This window comes from Pristiophorus japonicus, chromosome 19, assembly GCF_044704955.1.
Source record: "Pristiophorus japonicus isolate sPriJap1 chromosome 19, sPriJap1.hap1, whole genome shotgun sequence".
Taxonomy (NCBI): Eukaryota; Metazoa; Chordata; class Chondrichthyes; family Pristiophoridae; genus Pristiophorus; species Pristiophorus japonicus.
In genome coordinates, this window is record NC_091995.1 from 61,798,952 (window position 1) to 61,825,503 (window position 26,552).

Consider the following 26,552-nt stretch of genomic DNA (forward strand, 5'->3'; position numbering starts at 1 on the left):
TACACACAGTCTGATCTCACTGGGACAACGGGCTACACACAGCCTGATCTCACTGGGTCCCCGGGGTACACACTGCAAGATCTCACTGGGCACCTGAGTTACACACTGCCTGATCTCACTGTGCCCACCTTCCCCGGGTCACACACTTTCTGATCTCCCTGGGCCCCCGGGGTTACACACTGTATGATCTCACTGGGCCCCTGGGTTACAAACTGCCTGATCTCATTGGATCCCAGGGTTACACACAGTGTGACCTCACTGGGCCCCCGGGTTACACACTGTCTGATCTCACTGAGCCCCCGGATTACACACGGTCTGATCTCACTGGGCCCCAGGGATTAACGCTGTCTGATCCTTCTGGACCCCCGGTTTACACACGGTCTGATCTCACTGGGCAACCGGGTTACCCACTGTCTGATCTCAATGTTCGCCGAGTTACACACTGTCTGATCTCATTTGACCCCCAGGTTACACACTGTCTCATCTCAGTGGGCCCCCCGGGTTACACACTGTCTGATCTCACTGGGCTTCCGGGTTACACACTGTCTGATCTCACTGGCCCCCCCGGGTTACACACTGTCTGATCTCACTGGGCCCCTCATGTTACACACGGTCTGATCTACAGTGCCCCCGGGTTACACACTGTCAGATCTCATTTGACCCCCGGGTTACACACTGTCTCATCTCACTGGGCCCCCCTGGATAAATCTGTCTGATCCCACTGCACACCCGGGTTACACACTTTCTGATCTCACTGGGCCTCCGGGTTACACACTGTCTGATCACACTGGGCCCCCGCGTTACCCACTTTCTGATCTCACTGGGCACCCGGGTTACAAACTGTCTGAACTCACTGGGCATCCGGGTTAAACACTGTCTGATCTCACTGGGCCCCAGGTTTTAACACTGTCTGATCTCACTGGGCCCCCGGGTTACACACTGTCTGATCCCTCTGGAACCCCGGTTTACACTCAGTCTGATCTCACTGGAACCCGGGTTTCACACTGTCTGATCTCACTGGTCCCCGTGTTACACACAGCCTGATTTCACTGGGCTCCCGGATTTCACACTGTCTGATCTCACTGGGCCGCCCGGGTTCCACACTGTCTGATCCTATTGGGCACCCGGGTTACGCATTTTCTGATCTCACTGGGCCTCGGGGTTACACACTGTCTGATCACACCGGGCCCCCGGGTTACACACTGTCTGATCTCACTGGGCCTCCGGGTGAAACACTCTCGGATCTCACTGGGCCCCATGTTTTAACACTGTCTCAACTCACTGGGCCCCCGAGTTACACACAGTCTGATCTCACTGTCCCGTGGGTTACAAACTGTCTGATCTCACTGAGCCCCCGGGTTACACACTGTCTGATCTCACTTGATCACGGGTTACACACTGTCAGATCCCACTGGGCCTGCAGTTTACACACTGTGTAATCTCACTGGACCTCCCGATTAGACACTGTCTGACCTCACTGGTTCCCCCGGGTCAAACAACGGTCTGATCTCACTGGGCCCCAGGGATTAACACTGTCTGGTCCCACTGGGCCCCTGGTTTACACACAGTCTGATCTCACTGGGCCACCGGGTTACACACTGTCTCATCTCACTGTGACGCCGGGTTACGCACTGTCTGATCTCATTTCACCCCCGGGTTATACACTGTCTAGTCCCACTGGGCACCCTGGTTACACACTTTCTGATCTCACTGGGCCTCCGGGTTACAGTCTGTCTGATCACACTGGTCCCCCGGGTAACACACTGTCTGATCACACTGGTCCCCCGGGTAACACACTGTCTGATCTCATTTGACCCCCGGGTTACACACTGTCTTATCTCACTGGGATCCCCGCATTACACACTGTCTGATCTCTCTGGGCTCCCGGGTTATAAAATGGCTGATCTCACTGGGCCCGCAGGTTACACACTGTCTGGACTCACGGGGCCACCGGGTTACACACTATCTGATCCATCTGGAACCCCGGTTTCCACACTGACTGATCTCACTGGGACAACGGTTTACACACAACCTGATCTCACTGGGTCCCCGGGGTACACACTGCATGATCTCACTGGGCCCATCCTCCCCGAGTCACACACTGTCTGATCTCCCTGGGCCTCCGGGGTTACACACTGTCTGATCTCACTGGGCCCCTGGGTTACAAATTGTCTGATCTCACTGGACCCCGGAGTTACACACTGTCTGATTTCACTGGGCCCCCATGTTACACACTGTCTGATATCACTGTGCCCCTGGTTACACACAGTCTGATCTCATTTGACACCCGGGTTACACACTGTCTCATGTCACAGGGCCCCCCGCGTTACACACTGTCTGATCACATTTGACTCCCGGGTTACACACTGTCTGATCTCACTGGGCAACCGGGTGACAAACTTTCTGATCTCACTGGGCCATCGGGTTAAACACTATCTGATCTCACTGGGCCCCAGGGTTCAACAATGTCTGATCTCACTGGGCCCCCGGGTTACACACTGTCTGATCTCACTGGGCCCCCATGTTACACACTGTCTGATCTCACTGTGCGCCCTGTTTACACACTGTCTGATCTCAATGGGCCCCTGGGTTACCCACTGTCTCATCTCATTTGATCCCCGGGTTACACACTATCTCACTCACTGGGACCCCGGGGTTACTTACTGTCTGGTCTCACTGGGCACCCGGGTTACACACTGTCTGCTGTCAATGGGCCCCTGGGTTACACACTGTCTGATCTCATTTGACCCTCGGGTTACACACTGTCTGATCTCACTGGGCTCCAGGTTTTAGCACTGTCTGATCTCACTGGGCCCCCGAGTTACACACTGTCTGATCTCAATGAGCCCCCGGGTTACACACAGTCTGATCGCTCTGGAACCCTGGTTTACACACAGTCTGATGTCACTGGACCACAGGGTTACACATTGTCTGATCTCACTGAAACCCGGGTTTCACACTGTGTGATCTCACTGGTCCCCGTGTTTCACACAGCCTGATTTCACTGGGCTCCCGGATTACACACTGTCTGATCTCACTGGGCACACGGGTTACAAACTGTCTGATCTCAATGGGCCTCCGGGTTAAACATTGTCTGATCTCACTGGGCCCCAGGGTTTAACACTGTCTCATCTCACTGGGCCCCCGAGTTACACACTGTCTGATCTCACTGGGCCCCCATGTTACACACTGTCTGATCTCACTGTGCCCCCTGGTTACACACTGTCTGATCTTATTTGATCCTCGGGTTACACACTGTCTCATCTCACTGGGCCCCCGGGGTTACATACCGTTTGATCTCCCTGGGCACCCGGGTTACACACTATCTTATCTCACTGGGCCCCTGGGTTACACACTGTCTGATCTCATTTGACCGCCGGGTTGCACACTGTCCCATCTCACTGGGCCACCCGCGATACACACTCTCTGATCTCACTGGGCCCCAGGTTTTAACAATGTCTGATCTCACATGGGCACCCGAGTTACACACAGTCTGATCTCACTGGGCCCCAGGTTTTAACAATGTCTGATCTCACATGGGCACCCGAGTTACACACTCTCTGATCTCACTGGGCCCCAGGTTTTAACAATGTCTGATCTCACTGGGCCCCCTGGTTACACGCTGTCTGATCTCACTGAGCCCCCGGGTTGCACACTGTCTGATCCCTCTGGAACCCCGGTTTACACACAGTCTGATGTCACTGGACCACCAGGTTACACATTGTCTGATCTCACTGGAACCCGGGTTTCACACTGTCTGATCTCACTGGTCCCCGTGTTACACACAGCCTGATTTCACTGGGCTCCCGGATTACACACTGTCTGATCTCACTGGGCACACACATTACAAACTGTCTGATCTCAATGGGCCTCCGGGTTAAACATTGTCTGATCTCACTGGGCCCCAGGGTTTAACACTGTCTGATCTCACTGGGCCCCCGTGTTACACACAGTCTGATCTCACTGGGCCCCCTGGTTACACACTGTCTGATCTCAATGGGCCTCCGGGTTAAACATTGTCTGATCTCACTGGGCCCCAGGATTTAACACTGTCTGATCACACTGGGCCCCCGCGTTACACACTGTCTGATCTCACTGGGCACATGGGTTACAAACTGTCTGATCTCAATGGGCCTCCGGGTTAAACATTGTCTGATCTCACTGGGCCCCAGGGTTAAACACTGTCTGATCTCACTGGGCCCCCGTGTTACACACAGTCTGATCTCACTGGGGCCCCTGGTTACACACTGTCTGATCTCACTGGGCCCCCGTGTTACACACTGTCTGTTCCCTCTGGACCCACGGTTTACACACAGTCTGATGTCACTGGACCACCGGGTTACACACTATCTGATCTCACTGGGCATCGTGTTACACACAGCCTGATCTCACTGTGTCCCCGGGTTAAACAATGTCTGATCTCACTGGGCACCTGAGTTACACACTGTCTAATCTCACTTTGCCATCCTCCACAGGTCAAACACTGTCTGATCTCACTGGGCCCCCAGGTTACACAATATCTGATCTCTCTGGGCCCAAGGGTTACTCACTGTCTGACCTTATTGTGGCCCCGGTAACACACCGTCTGATCTCACTGGGCCCCCGGGTTACACACTGTCTAGTTTCACTTGACCCCCAGGTAACACACCGTCTGATCTCACTGGGCCCCCGGGTAACACACCGTCTAGTTTCACTGGGCCCCCAGGTAACACACTGTCTGATCTCACTGGGCCCCCAGGTTACACACTCTCTGATCTCACTGGTCCCCCGGGTTACACACTATCTGATCTGACTGGGCCCCTGGGTTACAAACTGGCTGATCTCACTGGCCCCCAGGTTACACACTGTCTGATCTCACTGGGCCCCCGGGTTACAGACTGGCTGATCTCACTGTGCCTCTGGGTTACACACAGTCTGATCTCACTGGGTCTCCGGGTTGCACACTGCCTTGGTCTCACTGGGCCCCCCGGTTTACACACTGTCTGATCTTACTGGGCCCCGGGGTTACACACTGTGAGATCTCACAGGGCCCCCGGGTTACACATTGTCAGATCTCACTGGGACCCCGGGTTACACACTGTCTGATCTGACTGGGCCCCTGGGTTACAAACTGGCTGATCTCACTGGCCCCCAGGTTACACACTGTCTGATCTCACTGGGCCCCCGGGTTGAAACTGGCTGGTCTCACTGGGCCCCCGGGTTACACACTGTCTGATCTCACTGGGCCCCCGGGTTACACACTGTCTGACCTCATTATGCCCCCGGTTACACACCGTCTGATCTCACTGGGCCCCCGGGTTACACACCGTCTAGTTTCATTCGGCCCCCAGGTAACACACTGTCTGATCTCACTGGGCCCCCGGGTTACACACTGTCTAGTTTCACTGGGCCCCCAGGTAACATACCGTCTGATCTCACTGGGTCCCCGGATAACACACTGTCTAGTTTCACTGGGCACCCAGGTAACACAGTGTCTGATCTCACTGGGCCCCCAGGTTACACACTCTCTGATCTCACTGGTCCCCCAGGTTACACACTGTCTGATCTGACTGGGCCCCTGGGTTACAAACTGGCTGATCTCACTGGCCACCGGGTTACAGACTGTCTGATCTCACTGGGCCCCCAGGTTACACACTGTCTGACCTCATTGTGCCCACGATTACACACTGTCTGATCTCACTGGGCCCCCGGGTTACACACCGTCTAGTTTCACTGCGCCCCCAGGTAACACACTGGCTGATCTCACTGGGCCCCCGGGTTACACACTGTCTGATCTCTCTGGGACCACCCCCGGGTTACACACTGTCTGATCTCACTGGGATCCCGAGTTATACACTGTCTAATCTCACTGGGCCCCCGGGTTGCACAATGTCTGATCTCGCTCCGCCCCCGGTTTACACACCGTCTGATCTCACTGGGCCCCTGGGTTAAAAACGGTCTGACCTCGCTGGGCCCATCCTCCGCGGGTTACACACTGCCTGATCTAACTGGGCCCTATGGTTACACACTATCTGATCTCACTGGGACCCCAGGTTACACATCGTCTGATCTCACTGGGTCCCCGGGTTATACACTGTTTGATCTCACTGGGCCCCTGGGTTACACACTGTCTGATCTCACTGGACCCCCGGGCTACACACTGGCTGATCTCACTTGGCCCATCTTCCCCGGGTTACACATTGTCTGATCTCACTGGGCTCCCTGGTTCCACACCGTCTGATCTCACTGGGCCCCCGTGTTACACAATGTATGATCACACTTGGTCCCCATATTACACACTGTCTGATGTCACTGGGCCCAACCCTGGGTTACACATTGTCTGATCTCACTGGGCCCCCGGGTTACACACCGTCTAATTTCACTGGGCCCCCGGGCAACACATTGTCTGATCTCACTGGGCCCCAGGTTAACACACGGTCCGATCGCACTGTCCCCCCGGGTTACACAACATCTGGCCTCATTGGGCCTCCGGTTTACACAATGTCTGACCTCACTGTGCCCCCGTGTTCCACACTGTCTGATCTCACTGGGCCCATCCTCCCCGGGGTTACACACTGTCTGATGTCGCTGGGCCCCCGGGTTACCCGCTGTCTGATCTCACTGGACCCCCGAGTTACACACTGTCTGATCTCACTGGGCCCCCGGGTCACACACTGCCTGATTTCACTGGGCCCCTGGGTTACACACTGTCTGATCTCACTGGGCCCCCGTATTTCACAATGTCTGATCTCACTTGGCCCCCATGTTACACACCGTCTGATGTCACTGGGCCCAACCCTGGGTTACACATTGTCTGATCTCACTGGGCTCCCGGTTTACACACCGTCTAATTTCACTGGGCCCCCGGGCAACACATTGTCTGATCTCACTGGACCCCAAGTTAACACACGGTCCGATCGCACTGTCCCACCGGGTTACACACCATCTGACCTCACTGGGCCCCCGGGTTACACAATGTCTGACCTCACTGTGCCCCCGTGTTCCACACTGTCTGATCTCACTGGCCCCATCCTCCCCGGGGTTACACACTGTCTGATCTCGCTGGGCCCCCGGGTTACCCGCTGTCTGATCTCACTGGACCCCGAGTTACACACTGTCTGATCTCACTGGGCCCCCGGGTCACACACTGTCTGATCTCACAGGGCCCCTGCGTTACACATTGTCTGATCTCACTGGGCCCCCGAGTTACACACTGTCTGATCTCACTGGGCCCACCCCCGGGTTACACACTGTCTGATCTCACTGGGTCCACCCCCGGGTTACACACAGCCTGATCTCACTGGGCCCCCGGGTTACACACTGTCTGATCTCACTGGGCCCCCGGGTTACACACTGTCTGGGCCCACTGCTAGTTTCACTCTGACTCCCACATCTTCCCAAACCCCCAGCTCCGGGCCTGTGTTAAGTTCTGTGTTTCCCCTCACAGTACAATCCCGGCCCTCTGAGATTGCACATTGTGAGCGGTGTGGGCGGATATGCGTCATTCTCTCCGCCGGCTGCAGACTGAGCCCCGACCCTCCATCGCCGGACCATGCGCTGTATTGTGAGCCGGCTCAGCACATTCCCCGGGAACTGATGCTGTCAGTAACAGACACGGTTTACCCGCTCAGTTACAGCCCCTTACTGTTAGTTTACAGTCCCTGGGTGTGTGATAGAAAGCCTCAGACCTGAGACTGCCGCATGTTGAGGCCTACAGAAAGTTCCAGCCCCTCAATGTCCCATTCCCGGGTGGGCCCTCCGTGTGCCACACACAGTCTGGGGCTGAGCCGCCTGCTATCAGTCCGTGAGCTCATCACAGCCCAGTTCCCCCAGTGAGTGAGCAGGCCCCGGTAACCTCGGCAACCCTCCTGTTCCTCACCCTCACTCACACACAGGCCCCGCCCCGGTACAACAGGGACCCAGCACTGCGCCTGCCAAGATCGAGGCTGCATCAGTACAGTGCCCCCAGTGGTGGGAGGACAACATTCATCTCACCCCCGATTTTGCCACTCCCCCTCGGGCACAGCCTGGTGCTCAGTGAGGGGCCTCACACCCCCTCCCCCTGGGCACTGCCTGGGTCTCAGTGCGGGGCCACACACCCCCTCGCCCCGGGCACAGCCTGGGGCTCAGTGCGGGGCCTCACGCCCCCCTCCCCCCAGGCAAAGCCTGGGGCTCAGTTCGGGGCATCACACCCCCTCGCCCCAAACACAGGCTGGTGCTCAGTGCGGGGCCTCACCCCCCCCCCTCCCCCCGGGCAGAGCCTGGGGCTCAGTGCGGGGCCTCACACCCCCTCCCCCCGGGCACAGCCTGGGGCTCAGTGCGGGGCCTCACACTCCCTCCCCCCGGGCATTGCCCCCCCCTCCCCCCGGGCACTGCCCCGGCTCCAGCCGCCCACCATCAGTCCGGTTCCCCCCGGTTTACCCATATTGTCCAACCGCTGTTTGCGCTGCATCCGGGGTCTCGGATGGGCGAGGCGGCACCGAGCATGCGTACTACGGCACACAGCGCGATCGCTGCATAAATTAATGATCCTGAATAAGTGCTCCCATCTTACTGGCTGCGCACATGAGATTGACAGCCGCTTGCACCAATCCCTGTTGCGCTCCACCACAGCGTACCGCCCACGTTCCGCAGAAGCGGGCGGGGGAGTCACGTGGCTCCTGATTTGAACCTGCGGCAGTTGAACTGTCACGCCGCGAGCCCGGCCGCGCGCGGGACATAGCCCCGCCCACCGTGTGTGAGGTCAGGGCCCCGCCCACACAGCTCCTGAGCTCAGCAGCGGGAATGCTGCACTGTTAGAGAATAAAGAGAGAAGATGCTGCGAACAGTCAGCCGCTCAGGCCGTGTGTGTGGGGGGAGAGAGAGAATGGACCTGAGGGAAGCTCATTGTCATTACCCTGACATTCAGGGCCACGGGGCTTTAACTGCTGCTGGGGGAAGTGCAGCTGAAATATACAATTGACAATATACAACACTGTTTCCTGACTCAACATGTTAATGCAGTAACTGGGGAAAACCATAGATTGGATCTGGTGTTTAGTAGTGAGCCTGACCTCGGATCAGGCCTCCGTGTGGGGAACATCTGGGCAACACTGATCACATTACACCGTCTCAATTGGCCAGGAGAACCAAAGGGACTGAGAACCTGCAATTCGGACCGCATTTCAGGGCAAACTTCTCCAAAATGGCAGAGGACTTGCAACCGGTAAATTGGCCAACCCTCCTCGGCGGTATGCGACCGATGTTGAATATAAATGGAAAGTTTTTAAGAACAAGATTAAAAAAGTGGTAAACAAACGTAGCCAAAATCAAAAGAAGGAAATGTGGTAAGAAAAAGCCAAGGTGGCTGACTGGCTCTGTACAAAGGCAAATAAGATGTATACAGAAATGTTTGCATAAATTAAATAATTTGACACTCAAATAAATGGGGTGAATACAACGGACAACTAAAGAAAACGAAGGCTGCTAAAATTGTTTCACAACTAATTACTTTTGAAATCAGCAAAAAGTCTCTAGGAATAAAAGGATTGAAGAGAACTGTGGCAGTAATGGGAAGAGCTTTTTTAGTTATGTGGAGAATCAGAGAACTATCAAAGACTGCACTGGGCCACTGAAGGGTGTTTGGCGACAGGTTACACAGGACTCACTGAGTATGGCGGAAATATTAATGAGTACTTTGCATCAGTCTTCACTATTTAACATCATGCTCAAATATTAGAATTTAATAATAAAAGTTTTATCAGTGACATTAACATATATAAGATTATTGTTTTAGAAAAAATTAAGAACTTGAAAATAGATACAACAGCAGGATATCCACCCGAGGGTCCTCCAGGAGATGGGACATGTGCTGTGTGAGGGTCCTCCGGGAGATGGGACATATGCTTTGTGAGGATCCTCCGGGAGATGGGACATGTGCTGAGTGAGCCCCTCCGGGAGATGGGACATATGCTTGTGAGCCCCTCCGGGAGATGGGAAATGTGCTGTGTGAGGTTCCTCCGGGAGATGGGACATGTGCTGTGTGAGGGTCTTCTGGAGATAGGACATGTGCTGTGTGAGGGTCCTCTGGGAGATGGGACATGAGCTGTGTGAGGGTCCTGCAGGAGGTGGGACATGTGATGTGTGAGCCCCTCCGGGAGATGGGACATGTGCTGTGTGAGACCCTCCGGGAGATGGGACATGTGCTGTGTGAGTGTCCTCCAGGCGTTGGGACATGTGCTGTGTGAGGGTCCTCCGGGAGATGGGACATGTGCTGTGTGAGCCCCTCCGGGCGATGGGACATGTGCTGTGTGAGGGAACTCTGGGAGATGGGACATGTGCTGTGTGTGGGTCCTCCGGGAGATGGGACATGCTGTGTGAGGGTCATCTGGGAGATGGGACATGTGTGTGTGAGGGTCCTTCGGGAGAAAAGAGATGTGTATGCGAGCCCCTGACCGGTATGTTTAATAGCTAACTCTGAAATGCTGCTTACAGATTGGAAGGATGCGACTGAAGTCCCCATTTTTAAAAAAAATGAGACAAGGCAGACCCGGGTAACGAGAGGCCCATCAGTTTAACATCAGTAATAGGTAAGATGCTTGAAAGAATCATAAGGGATGCAATATATGAATATTGGATAGGGAGGGACATATTAGGGACACCACAACCCATAATAAAGAGTTCTTGTCTCATAATACTAATTGTATTTTTTGAAGTTACAAAGTTGGTTGATGAGGGAAGCCCAGCAGACATTGTCTACTTAGATTTTAAAAACCTTTTGACAAGGTACCGCACAAGAGGCTTCTCTATAAGATCGGAGCCTCTGGTAGTGATAATATATTGAGCTGGATACAGAACTGGCTGGCAGGATGTAGGTAAAGAGCAGTTCTCGATTGATTTGGATCTGTTTGGAGATCGATCACCAGTGATGTCACGCAGGGATCAGTGTTGGGACTGTTGCTTTTCACTATTTTTATTAATGATCTGGATTTTGGGGTTGGGGGCACAATTTTCAAATTTGGAAATGATAGAAAGATCTGTACGAGTGCTCGAACTGTAGAAGAGGCTCGTCTGATTCAGGCAGATCTTAAGGTGTTGGGAGACTGGCCTCATGACTGGAAAATGATGCATAACTTAGATAAGTTCAGTGTTATGCATGTGGGCAAATGCTCAACATTCATACACCCTCCAGGGAAAGGCATTAAAGATGCTGGAGATAGATAGAGATTTGGGCATTCTAGTGCATACATCCTTAAAGGTACACGAGCAATGCGTTGCAGCGACAGCTGGAGCAAATAGGGTGTTGGGGTGTATCTATAGGACAATTGAGTATAAGCCGAGGCATACTGTTTTGTCCGAGTACAACACCTTAGTCAGGTCGCAGTTGGAATACTGTGTCCAGTTTTGGTCTCCTCACATGGTGGGTGATATTGAGGTTCTGGAAAGGCCATTAGACTAATTCCAAGTCTAAAGCATCTTAGTTATCAACATCGGTTAAAAGAGTTTGGACTCTTTACCTTAGAGCAGTGTAGACTTAGGGCGATATGATTGAGGTTTATAAGATAATGGAGGTGAAAGAGAGTGTTCCAGCTGACCGTTTATTTCAAATAAGTAGGTTAGGCAGGACCAGGGGCACACATTTCAGTTGTATAAGGCTAGATCTCGGTTAGATGTTAGGCGTGGTTCTTTTCCCAGAGAATAGTAGACCTCTGGAACAAGCTGCCCTCTCATGTGGTGGGTACAGACTCACTGAATTCCTTCAAGCAAAAGCTGGATTTGTTTCTGGCTGCGGCGGAGATTAACACTTCCGAAAGGTAGGTACTGCAGGGAATTTAATGCCCAGGATGATCTCCTGGACTAGTTTCGATTGCTTAGATGGGTTGGAGAGGAATTTCCAGATTTTATTTTCCCAAATTGTCCTAGTGTTAGCGCGAATGTACCCTCCAAGAATCACTCGTCACTCAGGGTCGGTCCATACATCAAAATGGTTTATTACGCCGGCGAGGAGATGAAGCAACTGTTGGGTCCAGGTACCTCTCTCCGCCGAACAAAGGGTTTCATGGATTTTTATGTTTTACAACAGTTTACTACAGTTACATCAGCCCATTTCGGCCAATTACGATCCAATCATATTGATTATAGATTACATATAGATTCAAATAAACCAATAGAAGTGGTCTCTAACCATTAGGTGACTGCGTGATTGTCTCAGGCGTTACTAAGGGTTATTCATGGTCTTGTGACATGGGCTGGGACCCCCCCCCCCTCCCATCTTTATCTTACTGTCCTCGGGTGCTGTCTTTGGGCAGTCTCCTTATCTTAGTCCTGTTACAGAGTCGTATTGTTCTGACATGAACCAGGACATCTTGTCTGAGGCCTGTCAGCCCGTTGATTAGGAACATCTGCAGAGCTCATGTGTATCCCTGTGTGAGAAAACAGCAGGGATACACATGAACAACAGCCTGGGTCCTAGTGCCCAGGAGATGGAGCATCTTGGGCATGAGGCTTTTCATCATCTTAGAATCAGAGTGGTTACAGCACGGAAGGAGGTCATTTGGCCCGTTGAGCCCATGCTGGCTCCCTGCAAGAGCTTCAGCTAAACCCACTCTAAATACTCTGTCCAGACCCCTCATGATTTTGAACACCTCTGTCAAATCTCCTCTCAATCTTCCCTGTTCTCAGGAGAACAACCCCAGCTTCTCCAGACTATCCACGTAACTGAAGTCCCTCATCCCTGGAATCATTCTCGTAAATCTTTTCTGCACCCTATCCAAGGCCTTCTCATATTTATTAAAATGAGGTACCCAGAATTAATCCACCTCAGTCAATAAGCTCCCTGCTGGAGTGGAACTAAACTACAGAACCAGTGGCAACCTGTTCAACCTTTGTCGTCTCCAGGCTAGGTACAACACCATCCACACCTGTTGTCGAGCTACCATATGCAGACAATGTCTATGTCTGTGCACATACAGAGGCTGAACTCCAAGTCATAGTCAACGTATTTACTGAGGCGTACGAAAACATGGGCCTTACGCTAAACACCCATAAGACAAAGGTCCTCCACCAACCTGTCCCCACCGCACAGCATTCCCGCACCACACCTCCCCCCACCCCCACCCATCAAGATCCATGTTGCGGCCCTGAACAACGTGGGCCATTTCCCATACCTCGGGAACCTCTTATCAACAAGAGCAGACATTGGCAACGAGATTCAACACCACCTCCAATGCGCCAGTGCAGCCTTCAGCCACCTGAGGAAAAGAGTGTTTGAAGACCAGGCCCTCAAATTTGCGACCAAACTCATGGTCTACAGGGCTGTAGTAATACCTGCCCTCCTGCATGGCTCAGAGACATGGACCATGTACAGTAGACACCAAGTCGCTGGAGAAATACCATCAACGATGTCTCCACAAGATCCTACAAATCCCCTGGGAGGACAGACGCACCAACATTAGCGTCGGCGACCAGGCCAACATCCCCAGCATTGAAGCACTGACCAGACTTGATCAGCTCTGCTGGGAAGGCCACATTGTTCGCATGCCAGACACGAGACTCCCAAAGCGAGTGCTCTCCTCGGAACTCTTTCACGACAAATGAGCCAAAGGTGGACAAAGGCAATGTCACAAGGACACCCACAAAGCCTCCCTGATAAAGTGCAATATCCGCTCTGACACTTGGGAGTCCCTGGCCAAAGACCGCCCTAAGTGAAGGAAGTGCATCCGGGAAGGCGCTGAGCACCTCGAGTCTCACTGCCGAGAGCATGCAGATATCAAGCGCAGGCAGCGGAAAGAGCGTGCAGCAAACCTGTCCCACCCACCTTTTCCCTCAATGATTATCTTCCCACCTGTGACAGGGACTGTGGCTCTCATATTGGAGTGTTCAGCTACCTAAGGACTCATTTTTAGAGTGGAAGAAAGTCTTCGTCGATTCCGAGGGATTGCCTATGATGAGGAGGCCAGCATCATCAGTGCGGGCGGCACAGGAGGATAAACGGCGGCGGCGGCAACGAGTGGGAGCGGTGGCAGCGAGTGGGAGTGGTGGCAGATCAGAGAAGGCCAGCATCGCGAGAGCGGGCGGCGCAGGAGGATAAAGGGTGGTGGCAGCAAGTAGGGAGCGGTGGCAGATTGGAGGAGGCCAGCATCGCGAGAGCAGGCGGCACAGGAGGATAAAGGGTGGCGGCAACGTGTGGGAGTGGTGGCAGCTTGGAGGAGGCCAGCTGGTGCAGGGGCAGAAGGTAAACAAAGAAGTAAAAAGAAATTGAAGTGTGACGTCACAGTCAAGCGGGTAAGTGATTGGCTGGTGGATTGGTAAGTATTTAATCTTTTTCTTTTTATTTCCTTAGCAACAAGAAACCTTGTCATTGTTGCCAAATTAAATTAATTCAGAGGTTAAGTCATGGCAGGGAGCCCAGACCCGTGTCATGCTCCTCCTGTGCTATGTGGATGCTTCCGGTGTCCCTGACTACTATGTGTGCAGGAAGAGTATCCAGCTACAGCTCCTGACAGACCGCATTGTGGCACTGGAGCTGTGAATGGATTCACTCTGGAGCATCCACAATGCTGAGGATGTCGTGAATAGCATGTTTAGTGAGTTGGTCACATCACAGGTAAAGGTTACTCAGGCAGATAGGGAATGGGTGACCATCAGGCAGAGCAGTGGAAGGAAGATAGTGCAGGGGTCCCCTGTGGTAATCTCCCTCCAAAACAGATACACCGTTTTGGGCACTGTTAGGGGAGATGGTTCTTCAGGGGAGGGCAGCAGCAGCCAAGTTCATGGCACCATGGGTGGCTCTGCTGCACAGCAAGGCAGGAAAAAGAGTGGGAGAGCTATGGTGGTAGGGGATTTTATTGTAAGGGGAAGAGATAGACGTTTCTACGGCCGCAATCGAGACTCCAGGATAGTATGTTTCCTGCTTGGTGCAAGGGTCAAGGATGTCTCGGAGCGGCTGCAGGACATTTTGGAGAGGGAGGGTGAACAGCCAGTTGTCGTGGTGCATATAGGTACCAATGATAAAGCTAAACAATGGGATGAGGTCCTACAAGCTGGATTTAGGGAGCTAGGAGTTAAATTAAAAAGTTGGACCTCAAAGGTAGTAATCTACCAGTGCCACGTGCTAGATGGAGTAGAACTATCAGGAGAGTTACGAAGAATGCATGGCTTGAGGAGTGGTACAAGAGGGAGGGATTCAACTTCCTGGGACATTGGAGCCGTTTCTGGAGGAGGTGGGATCAGTACAAACCGGACAGTCTGCACCTGGGCAGGACCGGAACCAATGTCCTAAGGGGAATGTTTGCTAGCGCTGTTGGGGAGGTGTTAAACTAATATGGCAGTGGGATGGGAATCTATTAAGGGAGACAGATGGAAGAAAAATGGGGGCAGAAGCAAAAGGTAGAAAGGAGATAAAGAAAGGTGGAGGGCAGAGAAATCAAAGGCAAAAATCATAAAGGGCCACATTACAACATAATTCCGAAAGGAAAAAGAGTGTTAAAAAATCAAGCCTGAAGGCTCTGCGTTTCAATGCGAGGAGCATTCGTGATAAGGTCGATGAATTAACTGTGCAGATAGTTGTTAACGGATATGATGCAAATGGGATTATTGAGACATGGCTCCAGGACGACCAAGGCTGTGAACTCCACATCCAGGGGTATTCAATATTCAGGAAGGATAGACAGAAAGGAAAAGGAGGTGGGGTAGCGTTGTTGGTTAAAGAGGAGATTAATGCAATAGTAAGGAAGGACATTAGCTTGGATGTCGAAACTGTATGGATAGAGCTGCAGAAACCAAAGTACAGAAAAGGCTAGTGGGATTTGTGTGCAGACCACCAAACAGTAGTGGTGAGATTGGGGATGGCATCAACCAGGAAATTAGGGATGCGTGTAATAAAGGTACAGCAGTTATCATGAATGACTTTAATCTATGTATAGATTGGGCTAACCAAACTGGTTACAACACGATGGAGGAAGATTTCTAGAAGTGTATAAGGGATGGTTTTCGAGACCAATATGTCGACGAATGAACTAGAGAGCCGGCCATCCTAGACTGGGTCTTGTGTAATGAGAGAGGATTAATTAGCAATCATGTTGTGCGAGGCCCCTTGGGGAAGCGTGACCATAATATGGTAGAATTCTTCATTAAATGGAGAGTGACACAGTTAATTCAGATACTAGGGTCGCGAACTTAAAGAAAGGTAACTTCGATGGTATGAGACGTTAATTGGCTAGAATAGACTGGCAAATGATACTTAAAGGGTTGACAGTAGATAGACAAAGGCAGACAGTTAAGATCACATGAATGAACGTCAACAATTGTACATCCCTGTCTGGCGTAAAAATAAAATGGTGAAGTTGGCTCAACTGTGGTGAACAAGGGCAATTAGGGATAGTGTTAAATCCAAGGAAGAGGCATATAAAGTGGCCAGAAAAAGCAGCAAACCTGAGGACTGGGAGAAATTTAGAATTCAGCAGAGAAGGACAAAGGGTATAATTTGGAGGGGGGAAATCGAGTATGAGAGTAAGCTTGCAGGGAACATTAAAAACGACTGCAAAAGCTTCTATAGATATGTGAAGAGAAAACGATTCGTGAAGACAAATGTAGGTCCCTTGCAGCCAGAATCAGGTGAATTTATAATGGGGAACAAAGAAATGGTGGAGCAATTGAACAAATACGTTGGTTCTTTCTTCACTAAGAAAGACACAAATAACCTTCCGGAAATACTGTGGGACTGAGGGTCTAGCGAGAAGGAAGAACTGAAGGAAATCCTTATTAGTCAGGGAATTGAGTTAGGGAAATTGATGTGATTGAAAGCCGATAAAACCCCAGGGTCTTATAGTGCGCATCCCAGAGTACTTAAGGAAGTGATCCTAGAAATAGTGGATGTATTGGTGGTCATTTTCCAACATTCTATAGACTCGGGATCAGTTCCTGTTGTTTGGAGGGGAGCGAATGTAATCCCACTTTTTAAAAAAAGAGGGAGAGAGAAAACCTGGAATTATAGACCAGTTAGCCTGACAGCAGTAGTGGGGAAAATGTTGCAATCAATTATTAAAGACTTAATAGCAGCGCATTTTGAAAGCAGTGAGAGGATCGGTCCAAGTCAGCATGGATTTATGAAGCGGAAATCATGCTTGACAAATCTTCTAGAAGTTTTTCAGGATGTAACTAGTAGAGTGGACAAGGGCGAACCAGTAGATGTGGTGTATTTGGACTTTCAAAAGGCTTTTGACAAGGTCCCACATAAGAGATTAGTGTGCAAAATTAAAGCACATGGTATTGGGGGTAATGTATTGACGTGGATAGAGAACGAGTTGGCAGATAGGAAGCAAAGAATAGGAATAAACGGGTCCTTTTCTGAATAGCAGGCAGTGACTAGTGGGGTGTCACAAGATTCAGTGCTGGGACCCCAGCTATTTACAATATACATTAATGATTTGGATGAAGGAATTGAATGTAATATCTACAAGTTTGCAGATGACACCAAGCTGTGTGGCAGTGTGAGCTGTGAGGAGGATGCTAAGAGGCTGCAGGGTGACTTGGACAGGTTAGGTGAGTGGGCAAATGCATGGCGGACACGTTATAATGTGGATAAATGTGAAGTTATCCATTTTGGTGGCAAAAACAAGGAGGCAGAATATTATCTGAATGGTGACAGATTAGGCAAAGGAGAGGTGCAACGAGACCTGGGTGTCATGGTACATCTGTCATTGAAAGTTGGTATGCAGATACAGCAGGTGGTGAAGGAGGCAAATGGCATGTTAGTCTTCGTAGCGACAGGACTTGAGTATAGGAGCAGGGAGGTCTTGCTGCTGTTGTACAGGGCCTTGGTGAGGCCACATCTTGATATTGTGTACAGTTTTGGTCTCCTAATCTGAGGAAGGGCATTCTTGCTATTGAGGGAGTGCAACGAAGGTTCACCAGACTGATTCCTGGGATGGCAGGACTGACATATGAAGAAAGACTGGATCGACTAGGCTTATATTCACTGGAATTTAGAATAATGAGGGGGGATCTCATAGAAACATGTAAAATTCTGATGCGATTGGACAGGTTAGATGCAGGAATAATGTTCCCGATGTTGGGGAAGTCCAGAGCCAGGGGTCACAGTCTAAGTAAAAGGGGCAAGACATTTAGGACCGAGATGAGGCAAAACGTCTTCACTCAGAGAGTTGTGAACCTGTGGAATTCTCTTCCACAGAAAGTTTTTGAGGTCAATTCGTTAGATTATATTCAAAAGGGAGTTAGATGTGGCCCTTAAGGCTAAACAGATCAAGGGGTATGGAGAGAAAGCAGGAATGGGGTGCTGAAGTTGCATGATCAGCCATGATCATATTGAATGGTGGTGCAGGCTCGAAGGGCTGAATGGCCTACTCCTGCACCTATTTTCTATGTTTCTTTATTTCTATGATGATGATAATGACCCAGAATTGGACACAATACTCCAGTTAAGGCCGAACCAGTATTTTATGCAGGTTCATCCTAATATCCACACTTCTGTACTCTATTCCTCTATTCATGAAGTCTACGATCTGATAAGCCTTTGTAACTGCTTTCTCAACCAGCGCTGCAACCTTCAGCAATTGGTGCACATATTCTCCTGGGTCTCTCTGTTCATGCACCCCTTTAAAATTGTACCCTTTAGTTTATATTTCCTCTCCTCTTTCCTCCTACCAAAATGTATCACTTTTGAACTTTTCCACGTTAAATTTCATCTGCCACATGTCAGCACATTCCACCAGCGTGTCAATGTTTTTTGTGAAGTCTATCACTATCCTCCTCACTGTTCACTATACTTCCAAGATTTGTGTCATCTGCAAATTTGGAAATTGTGCCCTGTACACCCAAGTCTAAGTCATTAATATAGATCAAGAAAAGCAGTAGCCCTACTACCGACCCCTGGGGAACACCACTTCCTCCAGTCTGAAAAATAACCGTTCACCACTACTCTGTGTCACTTAGCCACTTTCATATCCATGCTGACACTGTCCCCGTTATTCCATGGGCTTCGATTTTGCTGGTATTGGTAACACGCCCGGGTTGACTAAAAACTAAGCCCAGTCTGTTAATCACTTTCAGCTACTGGACTTAGCATGTACCCCACAGCGTCTCTTCTACCTTCAATATGTGAATAGAGCATCACGCCTGCAAACCTGGTTTAAGTTTATATCCACTCAGCAAATCGATCTTAAGAAAAGCCTGTAGGTCGATGAGACACTGTTAAGGTGCCAGTGTGCTGCTGGTTTGCTCGGCATTTTGTCTGTAATGGACTCTGTATTTTGGTCTCCGTATTTATGAAAGGATATACTTGCATTGGAGGCTGTTCAGTGAAGGTTCATTAGGTTGATTCCGGAGATGAGCGGATTGACTTATGAAGATAGATTGGGCCAAAGCACATTGGAGTTCAGAAGAATGAGAGGTGATCTTATCGAAACATAAGATAATGAGGGGGCTCAACAAGGTGGATGCAGAGAGGATATTTCCACTCAACTAAAACTAGGGGACATAGTCTCAGAATCAGGGGCCACTCATTTAAAACTGAGATGAGGAATTTCTTCTCCGAGGGTTGTAAATCTGTGGAATTCTCTGCCCAAAAGAGCTGTGGAGGCTGGGTCTTTGAATATATTTAAGGCAGAGATAGACAGATTTTTGAGCGATTAAGGGAGTAAAGGATTATGGGGAGCAGACAGGGAAGTGGAACTGAGTCCATGATCAGAACAGCCATGATCTTATTGAATGGCGGAGCAGGCCCGAGAAGCCAAATGGCCTACTCCGGCTCCATATTTCTTATGTTCTCATGTTATAACTGAACATTTCACCCAGTGTAACCTTGTCTGTAATGAAATATGTGTCATTTAGTAAGCCTCAGGTCCTTGCTCATGTCTGCTGCAAATTCCAGAGTTAATTCCTGAGATGAGGGGGTTGACTTATGAAGATAGGTTGATTAGGTTGGGCCTATACACATTGGAGTTCAGAAGAATGAGGTGATCTTAGTGTGGCCCTGAAGGACTGTGTCCAGGCTGAAGTTCTGTTCCCCCTGTAAGATCCACCCCCCAGATTGTCCTTTCTCAGCTCCAGCCTAGTGATGCTAAACACTCTGCTGTGGATTTTTGTCTTTCCCACCTGAGTGTTGAAAGCAAGACTAATTTATGTGTCTATATCCCAAATATTAAACTCCAGTACAGTTACAGGAGTTAACAACATCAACATTACAGGAGTTATAAACCCCAACTGTCAGAATGAACACGATTCAGTCTGGGATGTGATTAACAGCAGCAATAACAGCAGAATCCAACCCCTGCAGTCACTTGTGAACTCGCTGGTGGCTCAGCAGGTCGGATGACCGAATAAATCTCTTCCCACACTCGGAGCAGGTGAACGGCCTCTCCCCAGTGTGAATTCGCTGGTGTATCAGTAGGTCGGATAAGCTAGTGAATCTCTTTCCACACTCAGAACAGGTGAACGGCCTCTCGTGAACTCGCTGGTGTGTCAGCAGGTGGGATGACCGAGTGAATCCCTTTCCACATTGAGAGCAGCTGAACGGCCTCTCCCCAGTGTGAACTCGCTGGTGTGTCAGCAGGTGGGATGACCGAGTGAATCCCTTTCCACATTGAGAGCAGCTGAACGGCCTCTCCCCAGTGTGAAGTCGCTGGTGTCTCAGCAGATGCTCTTTGTTTTTAAAACTCTTCTCACAGTCAGAACATTTAAAAGGCCTCTGCCCAGTGTGAACTCGCTGGTGTGTCAGCAGGTGGGATGACACAGTGAATCCCTTCCCACAGTCGGAGCAGGTGAACGGCCTCTACCCAGTGAGAACTCGCTGGTGTGTCAGCAGGTGGGATAACCGAGTGAATCCCTTCCCACAGTTGGAGCATGTGAACGGCCTCTCCCCAGTGTGCCTTCGCCGATGTATTTCCAGCTGGGACGGGTAGTTGAATTGTTTCCCACAATCCCCACATTTACATGGTCTCTCCCCAGTGTGACTGCGCTTGTGTCTCTCAAAGTTGGATGATTGGCTGAAGCCTTGTCCACACACAGAGCACGTGTACAGTTTCTCCCCACTGTGAACAGTGCCTTCTACTTCCATGATCAAAAGCTGATGATATTCCAGTCCCATTGGATCGAGTGACTGTCAGATCTTGAGGTGATGTTTGGTTTGAGCTTCCAGTCACCAAACCCTCCCCTTTTAAGACCCTGTAAAATGAATTTCAAACAGGAAAAAGGGAGCGTGAGAGAGAACCCACAAAAACACAAAGGCAGGTTGTGAAATTGAGCTTAATGACTCTGGTCATTTGTGGGACCGGCACTAGAAAAAAGTGACCATGAAAGCTGCCGGATTGTCGTAAAAACACATCTGGGTCAGTACTGTCCTTCAGGGAAGGCAACCCATCTCCCTTGACAGTCCCACATGGGAAATTGTTGGTCCCACTGGGTCAAAAGTTACTGGGGGTGAAACCCAGCAGCTTCTCCTCCCTCTCCACTCCAGCTCAAACTGATGCAACAAACAGACCCACACAGCTCAGGGAGCGACTTCCACATCCAGCACCCACCCTGACAGAGCGGCTGGGAATTGCTGGGCCTGCTGTATAAACGCAAGTTGTTGTTTTCCTGGTGTGGGGGAGGTACTGCACCCGGGGTTTGCTGGGTCTGGCCGGGCGGCTCTGACTCAGGGCCTGAGAGCAGCACTCGCTGTTGCCCGGGGCCTGAGAGCTGCACTCGGTGTTGCCCGGGGCCTGAGAGTTGCACTCGGTGTTGCCCAGGGCCCGAGAGCCGCACTCGGTATTGCCCGGGGCCTGAGAGCCGCACTAGGTGTTGCCCGGGGCCTGAGAGCCGCACCCGACGTTACCCGGGTCCTGAGAGCCGCAACCGACGTTACCCGGGGACTGAGAGCCGCACCCAACGTTACCCGGGTCCTGAGAGCCGCACCCAACGTTACCCGGGGACTGAGAGCCGCACCAGACGTTGCCCGGGGCCTGAGAGCCGCACTCGGTGTTGCCCGCGGCCTGAGAGCCGCACTTGGTGTTGCCCGGGGCCCGAGAGCCGCACTCGGTGTTGCCTGGGGCCTGAGAGCCACACTTGGTGTTGCCCGGGGCCTGAGAGCCAGACTCGGTGTTGCCCGGGGCCTGAGAGCCGCACTCGCCGTTGCCCGGGAACTGAGAGCCACGCTCGGTTAAAAAGGAGGCAGACAAAAAGCAGCAAAGTATAAACCAGTTAGCCTAACATCTGTGGTTGGGAAAATGTTGAAGAGTTCATTCTTAAAGAAGCATTAGCACGACATTTGGAAAAACATAATTCGGTCATGCAGAGTCAGCATGGATTTACGAAGGGGAAGTTAATTTGACAAATTTGCTGGAATTATTTGAGCATGTAACCAACAGGGTGGATAAAGTGGGTGTGGTGTATTTCGACTTCCAGAAGGCATTTGACAAGGTGCCACATAAAAGGTTACTACACAAGATAAAAGTTCATTTGGTTGATGTTAATATATTAGCATGGATAGAGGATTGGCTAACTAACAGAAAACAGAGTGTCGGGGTAAATGGTTCTTTTTCCGGTTTACAATCAGTAACTAGTGGGGTGCCACAGGGATCGGTGCTGGGATCCCAACTATTTACAATCTATATTAACGACTTGGAAGAAGAGACCGACTGTAACGTAGCCAAGTTTGCTAGCGATACAAAGATGGGAGGAAAAGCAATGTGTGAGCAGGACACAAATAATCTGCAAAAGGACACAGATAGGCTAAGTGAGTGGGCAATAATTTGGCAGATGGAGTATAATGTTGGTAAGTGTGAGGTCATGCACTATGGCAGAAAAAAAATCAAAGAGCAAGTTATTATTTAAATGGAGAATGATTGCAAAATGCTGCAGTACAGCGGGACTTGGGTGTACTTGTGCATGAAACACAAAAGGTTAGTATGCAGGTACAGCAAGTGATCAGGAAGCCCAATGGAATCTTGGCCTTTATTGCAAAGGGGCTGGAGTATAAAAGCAGGGAGATCTTGCTACAGTTATACAGGTTATTGATGAGGCCACACCTGGAATACTGCGTCCAGTTTTGGTTTCCATGTTTACGAAAAGATATACTTGCTTTGGAGGAAGTTGAGAGAAGGTTCACTAGTTTGATTCCAGAGATGAAGGGTTGAGAAAAGGTTGAGGAGGTTGGGCCTCCACTCATTGAATTCAGAAGAATGAATGTGAGGTGATTTATCGAAATGTATAAGATTATGAGGGGGCTTGACAAGGTGGTAGCAGAGAGGATGTTTCCACAGATAGCGGAGACTAGAACTAGCGGGCATAATCTTACAAGAAGAGCCCCCCCCTATTTAAAACTGAGGGGTGGAGGAATTTCTTCTCTGAGGGTTGTAAATCAGTGGAATTCGCTGCCTCAGAGAGCTGTGGAAGCTGGGACATTGAACATATTTAAGACTGAGATAGATAGTGTCTTAACCGATAAGAGAATAAGGGGTTATGGGGAGCGGGCAGGGAAGTGGATCTGAGTCCATGATCGGATCAGCCATGATTGTATTAAATGGCGCAGCAGGCTAGAGGGGCCATATGGCCTACATCAGCTCCTATTTCTTATGTTCTTATTTTCTTATATAGTGGGTGTCTGGCATGGAAGTGTGGATTTGACTCTGCATCTCTGGTATGTCCGGGGTCGAGGAGGCCTATAAAGGCTTGTCGGAGGAGGAGTTCAGGCAGTTGAGCAGCGCGAGTCCGGGGTCGGTGAGGCCTATAAAGACTCGTCGGAGGAGGAGTTCGGACAGTTGAGCAGTGCGAGTCCGGAGTCGAGGAGGCCTATAAAGGCTCGTCGGAGGAGTAGTTCGGGCAGTTGAGCAGCGCGAGTCCGGGGTCGGTAAGACCTATAAAGACTCGTCGGAGGGGGAGTTCAGGCAGTTGAGCAGCGAGAGTCCGGGTTCGAGGAGGCCTATAAAGACTCATCGGAGGAGGAGTTTGGGCAGTTGAGCACCGAGAGTCCGGAGTCGAGGAGGCCTATAAAGACTCATGTGCGGGAAGAGTCCACCTCCAGCTCCTGACCGACCGCATTTCCGCACTGGAGCTGCGGGTGGATTCACTTTGGAGCATCCACGATGCTGAGCATGACGTGAATAGCACGTTTAGTGAGTTGGTCTTACGACAGGTAAAGGGTACACAGCCAGATAGGGAATGGGTGACCAACAGGAAGAGCAGTGCAAGGAAGGTAGTGCAGGGGTCCCCTGTGGTCATCACCCTGCAAGGCAGATACACCACTTTGGGTACTGTTGAGGGGGACGACTCATCAGGGGAGGGCAGCAGCAGCCAAGTTCATGGCACCGTGGCTGGCTCTGCTGCACATGAGGGCAGGAAAAGGAGTGGGAGAGCGATAGCGATAGGGGATTCAATTGTAAGGGGAATAGATAGGCGTTTCTGCGGCCGCAAGCGAGACTCCAGGCTGGTATGTTGCCTCATTGGTGCAAGGGTCAAGGATGTCTTGGAGCGGGTGCAGAACATTCTGAAAACGGAGGGTGAATAGCCAGTTGTCGTGGTGCATATAGGTACCAATGTCATAGGTAAAAAACGGGATGTAGTCCTACAAAATAAATTTAGGGAGCTAGGAGTTAAATTTAAAAAGTAGGACCTCAAAAATAATATCAGGATTGCTACCAGTGCCACGTACTAGTCAGAGTAGGATTTGCAGGATAGCCCAAATGAATACGTGGCTTGAGGAGTGGTGCAGAAGGGAGGGATTCAAATTCCTCGGACATTGGAACCGGTTCTGGGAGAGGTGGGACCAGTACAAACCGGACGGTTTGCACTGGGCAGGACCGGAACCAATGTCCTGGGGGGAGTGTTTGCTAGTGCTATTTGGGAGGAGTTAAACCAATATGACAGGGGGATGAGAACCTAGGCAGGGAGACAAAGGGAAATAAAATAGAGACAGAAGCAAAAGATAGAAAAGAGAATAGTAAAAGTGGAGGGCAAAAAACAAAAAGGGCTACATTACAACAAAATTCTAAAGGGGCAAATTGTGTTAAAAAGACAAGCCTGAAGGCTCTGTGCCTCAATGCGAGGAGTATTCGGAATAAGTTGGATAAATTAAATGGGCAGATAGCAGCTAACGGATACGATGTGATTGGCATCACAGAGACATGGCTCCAGTGTGACCAAGGCTGGGAACTCAACATCCAAGGATATTCAGCATTCAGGAAGGATAGACAGAAAGGAAAAGGAGGCGGGGTGATGTTGCTGGTTAAAGAGGAAATCAATGCGTTTGTAAGGAAGGACATTAGCCTGGATGATGTGGAGTCGGTACGAGTGGAGCTACGGAATTCCAAAGGACAGAAAACGCAAGTGGGAGTTGTATAGAACACCAAATAATAGTAGTGAGGTTGGGGACAGCATCAAACAAGAAATAAAGGATGTGTGCAATAAAGGTACAGCAGTAATCGTGGGCGACTTTAATCTACATATTGATTGGGCTAAACTAACTGGTAGCAATGCGGTGGAGGAGGATTTCCTGGAATGTATTAGGGATGGTTTTCTACACCAATATGCCGAGGAACCAACCAGGGAGCTGGCCATCCTAGACTGGGTGATGTGTAATGAGAAGGGACTAATTAGCAATCTTGTTGTGCGAGGCCCCTTAGGGAAAAGTGACCATAATATGGTCGAATTCCTTATTAAGATGGAGCGTGACAAAGTTAATTCGGAAACTAGGGTCCTGAACATAAGGAAAGGTAACTTCGATGGTATGAATAGACTGGCAAAGGATACTTAAAGGGTTGACGGTGGATAAGCAATGGCAAACATTTAAAGATCACATGGATAAACTTCAACAATTGTACATCCCTGTCTGGAGTTAAAATAAAACGGGGAAGGTGGCTCAACCATGGCTAACAAGGGAAATTAAGGATAGTGTTAAAGCCAAGGAAGAGGCATATAAATTAGCTAGAAAAAGCAACAAACCTGACGACTGGGAGAAATTTATAATTCAACCGAGGAGAACTAAAGGTTTAATTAAGAGGGGAAAAATAGAGTACATGAGGAAGCTAACAGGGCACACAAAAACTGACTGCAAAAGCTTCTACAAATATGTGAAGAGAAAAAGATTAGTAAAGACAAACATCGGTCCCTTGCAGTCAGATTCAGGTGAATTTATAATGAGGAACAAAGAAATGGCAGACCAATTGAACCAATACTTTGGTTCTGTCTTCATGAAGAAAGATTCAAATAACTTTCCGAATGTACTAGGGGACAGTGGGTCTAGTGAGAAGGAGGAACAGAAGGATATCCTTATTAGGCGGGAAATTGTGCAAGGGAAATTGATGGGATTGAAGGCCGATAAATCCCCGGGGCCTGATAGTCTGCATCCCAGAGTACTTAAGGACGTGGCCCTAGAAATAGTGGATGCATTGGTGATCATTTTCCAACAGTCTAGCGATTTTGGATCAGTTCCTATGGACTGGAGGGTAGCTAATGTAATATCACTTTTTAAAAAAAGGAGGGAGAGAGAAAACGAGCCATTATAGACTGGTTAGCCTGACATCAGTAGTGGGGAAAATGTTGGAATCGATCATTAAGGATGAAACAGCAGCGCATTTGGAAAGCAGTGACAGGATCAGACC

General features: G+C 50.3%; 1 pseudogene; it reads right to left on the minus strand.

Annotated features, from left to right (window-relative positions):
* Positions 1 to 18,443: 18,443 nt before the first annotated feature.
* Positions 18,444 to 26,552, minus strand: part of LOC139230247 (zinc finger protein 585A-like) — a 262,521-nt pseudogene continuing 254,412 nt past the window's right edge.